Source organism: Delphinus delphis, chromosome 6 (assembly GCF_949987515.2).
Source record: "Delphinus delphis chromosome 6, mDelDel1.2, whole genome shotgun sequence".
Taxonomy (NCBI): domain Eukaryota; kingdom Metazoa; phylum Chordata; class Mammalia; order Artiodactyla; family Delphinidae; genus Delphinus; species Delphinus delphis.
In genome coordinates, this window is record NC_082688.1 from 102,480,856 (window position 1) to 102,486,027 (window position 5,172).

The 5,172-nt window shown below is 37.9% G+C and overlaps 1 pseudogene; it reads left to right on the top strand.

The window, feature by feature from the left end:
- Positions 1–3,559: 3,559 nt before the first annotated feature.
- Positions 3,560–3,944, top strand: LOC132426789 (cytochrome c oxidase subunit 7C, mitochondrial pseudogene; annotated as a pseudogene).
- The last annotated feature ends 1,228 nt before the right edge of the window (positions 3,945–5,172 follow it).

Consider the following 5,172-nt stretch of genomic DNA (forward strand, 5'->3'; position numbering starts at 1 on the left):
TAAAGCCCATGCATTTATTTTTTTCCCCAAATAAGAGCTTTTTAAAAAATCCAGATTTTTTGGGCTTCCCTGGTGGCGCAGTGGTTGAGAGTCCGCCTGCCGATGCAGGGGACGCGGGTTCGTGCCCCGGTCCGGGAAGATCCCACATGTCGCGGAGCGGCTGGGTCCGTGAGCCATGGCCGCTGAGCCAGCGCATCCGGAGCCTGTGCTCCGCAACGGGAGAGGCCACAGCAGTGAGAGGCCCGCGTACCGCAAAAAAAAAAAAAAAAAAAAGAAAAAGAAAAATCCAGATTTTTAAAAAATGTCATTTTAATCAAAGTTATGTACGTTCATAGTTTAAAGCATCAACTACCTATACAGAACCTATGTAACACATGGTTCTATGCCCCTTCTCCCTACTGCCACTGATGTCCTGTCCCAGAGGCAACCACTTTCAACTCTAAGTTTTTGTTTTTTAAATATTTACCTCCACGTATCTAAATATTCTGTGCATAGTGTCACTTTTTGATTTTTCAGTTTTAGGCATTTATAATGACCTACCAATCATGGGAGATGAGGATTTTCATCCCTATCACTCTACCACCAGAAAATACATGCATAATATTAATATTTCTGTTCTCTCAATACAAACATATTGTAATATAATTTTGGTTAGCTCTGTCATCAGTCCTTAAGTTAAAGTGAGTACCTAAATCCTATTCATAGCTGAGCCACATAGAGTACTATAATTTTTTTCTTTCCTCTCACAAGTATTTTTTCCCCCGAGATTTAACAGTTGTTTTGTTTTGTTTATCTGCTGCATTTTCTGTGGTCTTATTACTAACTCAGCCCCAAATTCTCTCTCACTATGTCTCAACGTATTAAATATTTTTTACCAATTTTATCTTTTTGGAGACATCACCGAGAGGACCTTCTCATCAAAAGATCTGGTTTTGTGGGTCGATAAGTCCTACTGCCTGATACCATCCTGGGATTACTCTTTGTCATCATTCTGGGGGTTTTCTTTGACCTCTCTCTTATTGAATTCCCTATTACTTGGGCCCTATGTCTACATCTATATAGGCTTATTCGCTTGTTTTTAAAATGGAGCACCTTCTCCAGTAACTTTCTCTGAAATACGTATATCTTTTTTTTTTTTTTAACGTATATCTTAAGAATGAAAAAAAAAAAAAAAAAGAACATACCTGTCTGGAAATATATTTAGTCTCTCCTTATACTATGTTAATAGTTTGACCAGGTTTGGAATTTAAGTTGATAATAATTTTTCATAACTTTATAATTTTGATGACATTGCTCTAGTATTACATTAAAATGATTGGGGCTGTTCTGATCCTTTGTATCTTCCTGATTTTTCTTTTGAGATACTTTTATAATCCTCTCTTTCCCTTTGTGTTCCAGAATTTCATGGTGATGTGCCTGGGTCTATATTCATTTATTGTGCTAGTGCTGGGCAGTAGACTAGATGGTCCTTACGTTCTCCAGTCCTGAGGTTTAGTGAGCCTCTTCTTCTTGGCTGTTTTTAACTGAGTACTTTAATGTTCCTCTTTTACAGCTCTACAGGCATATTTCTGTGACAGCTCTTACTATATTGTTTTATAGTTAGTTGTGTATATCCCTAGCATAAGCATAGTATGTCCCATTATGGAAGCTCAACTGATTTTTGTTGTATGAATGAAAACAAAATTTACTTGTGATCTTCTGACAGCATGGACATAGAAACATAGTATGTAATATCTGAAAAATTAATGGCGGCTAGAATTGTACTAGATTTCTGAAAATATACCTCGACTTTAGAGATTTTACACTTTTCCATACATTTTTTAACTCTTTGTAGTGAATGATTTTGCTATCAACCGGAACAAATTCTAGACTGCTCTCCACAACCACTTGAAACTTAAAAGGAGAGAAACAAAAATAGTTTGAGGTTCTTGAGGTTTCTAAAGACCTTTGAACATCCATTGTTATTTATAGCCAGCATGTTTATAATCAAGGAAAAGGAAATGTTATGGAGACAGGCCCTCCTTTAACATTTGTGGGGCCCAAAACAAGCGTATAAATGGTGACCCGCATACATATGTCTAAATATTTAAAATTTATAACTCAACCTTTAAAAATGTTGAATAAAATATGCTCTAGCCACATACCTTAACAAGTGTACTTTCATCGGGACCTGGAAAGCTAGACTGCATTTAAATTCTGGGATTCCTTAGCAGCTCAGATCTGTCTTGTCTTTGAGACGTTCAGCTGGCACACACGTAGGTACATAGACACCACAGCCCCATGACCAAGCTCTGCTCATGTGCTCTGAATGCAGGTGCCCTTTGGCCAGTGGTTGGGAAAATGGTAAGCATATTTGTGGCCCAGTCAAAATTTGGGAGGACAGTCTTGGAACAGAACTCTGTGCAAGACTTGAAAGTGGTCTAGGGGGCATTTGTGCAAGGAATTGCAGGGTTCCATGGAGAAGTGTCTAGAGGGCAGGCATGGGTTCCAGGTGGGCATATCCCCTTGACCCTGTGTCCTCCTCCGCAGGAGGAAAGCAAGAACATGTCCCTCTAAGTGCAGAGTCCGGGGCAGAGTCTCCTCCTGACTGGGGCTGAAGGTTGGACTCCCAGAGAGTAAGAGGAATCTGACTGTGATCATTTGATCAATTGATGGCAAATCTGAGAAGGAACACAAGTTGGTCCGTTCTATTCCTTTGACCTGTAACTATCTCTGCCAACTCCACGATCAATTCCATTAACCAAGCAGGAAGGAACTGAGCAAGTTCAGTCCTTTTACTTCTACTTTACATTAAAAAAAAAATAACGGTGGAACATGAGATTTCTTGATAGCTTGTGCTGGTCCAGCCTAAATCATAAATCAGAATTTAAATGTCTCGTGGTTTGTGGTAAGTCCTAAGCTGACGTTATCCTCCAATTTTATGAAGCCTTGGAGGCTTACAAACCCAGATTCAGACTTGGTGGTTTGGGTATTAAAAACTGGTTCCTTTCCCTGGGTTTTATGTTACTAATTCACATTCCACTAGACAAGGAATAAGGGATACAGTAGGAAAGCTCAGAGGACAAAGAATGCCCACCAGGGCTCGGGGAAGGACCCTCAATGAGAATTTGGAAACTCAAAATATCTTTGTTCCTAATTAGACTGACTAAGGAACCTGGAAGAAGCTACATCTTGAATTTGAAAAACTTTATAAATAACTGATGTCTTTAAAACAAGTCTTTTCCACCTCACCCCATCCCCACCTCCCACCAGCTGCCTTTGTTATGCTCCAGTATTTATAAAGCACCTGTAATCGCTTTCATTTCTTCTACTCTTTTTGACAGGCTACAGGAATACAAAGGAAAGATAAACCAAAATAGCTAAGCCATGGGGTAATTTTCAAACAGGAATTAAAATTTTAAATTCTTTAAAATTTAGGAAGGAAATATATATTTTTAAAGGAAATATAATAACAACATTATGGATTTATAAAGTATCAAAAGAGAAAAATATATTACAACACTATTAAAAAGGAGGAGGATATACATTTAAAATAATATTGTAAAGGTCGTGAGGAAAGGAGTGCTGGGTGTGCTGCCGCCATTTCTTCCGCCTTCAGTTTCTGCGCCTTTCGCAGGGCTTCCAACAGCGTTATGTTGGGACAAAGCATCCGGAGGTTCACAACCTCTGTGGTCCGTAGGAGCCGCTATGAGGAGGGTCCGGGGAAGAATTTACCATTTTCATTGGAAAACAAGTGGCGGTTACTAGCTATGATGGCTTTGTACTTTGAGTCTGGATTTGCTGCATCTTTCTATGTAGTAAGACACCAACTGCTTAAAAAATAATCCATGAGACAGATACGAAGAGGAGCATTTTAAGATGTGCAGTCTCTTTGAAAAAAGGATCAAACTCTTGAACTCAGCATCCTAGATATGTTTGTAAATAAACGTATAGCATAAAAAAAATTATATTGTAAAATTCTTGTATTACAAGGGAAGTAGAATGTCATTAATTCAAAATAGATTGTGACAAGTTAAGGATGCATAGTATAATCTTTAAAACAACAACTCTAAAAAAAATACAAAGGAGTATAGCTGAAAAGCCAGTAGAAGTGATAGAATGAAATACTAACTGATTGGGCTAACACTCGTTAGCCCAAAAGAAGACATGAAAGGAGGAGAAAAGAAACAAAGAACAGAAGGGACAAATAAAACAAATTAGAATAATTGTAGAATTAAACCTGGCCATATTCATAAATACATTAAATGAAACACTCCAATTAAAAGGAAAATATTTTCAGACTGCTTGAAGAAGTAAGGCCCAACTACATTGTTTACATAAGAGGCACTTTAAATGTAAAGACACAGAGAGGCTGAAAGGAAAGGTTGAGAAAAGATACACCATGCAAATACTAAGAAAGTTGGTTTGGCTATATGAATATCAGATAGATAGACTTAAACACAAGGAGTATTACCAGAGATAGAGAGGGCAATTTTATACAGAGAAAAAAACCACAATCCTGGCACAACTATCTGAATATACTAAAACCCATTAAATTGTATACTTTAAATGTGAGTTATATGGTAGATAAATTATATCTCAATGAAGCTATTAAGAAGAAGTTTATTGAAATGATTTTCATTGATTAATATACTACATCACAGTCCCATTGGTTCAGCCATTTTTTTCTGTTAGTCATGGAATGTGTTGAATTAAATTAGTCAAAAGCTCATATATAGGGCTTCCGTGGTGGCGCAGTGGTTGAGAGTCCGCCTGCCGATGCAGGGGACACGGGTTTGTGCCCCGGTCCGGGAAGATCCCACATGCCGCGGAGCGGCTGGGCCCACGAGCCATGGCCGCTGAGCCTGCGCGTCCGGAGCCTGTGCTCCACAACGGGAGAGGCTGCGACAGTGAGAGGCCCGCGTACAGCAAAAAAAAAAAAAAAAAAAGCTCATATATATATATAGTCAAATGTTTATTTCTAGAGTCATCAGTCTTTAAGAGATGACCATGCTGATGTTATGTGTCTATCATCTTTTCATTTTTTTATTCATCTCTTTATCTAAGTTATACTATGTATGGTATTTTAAATAGTTTTGGTCATATAATATCATTTTCATCTTTCTAATATGTTTGAAAAGTAACAAAATATGCTCACCTTTATATTTTGTCATATTATTATCTTGATTAAAT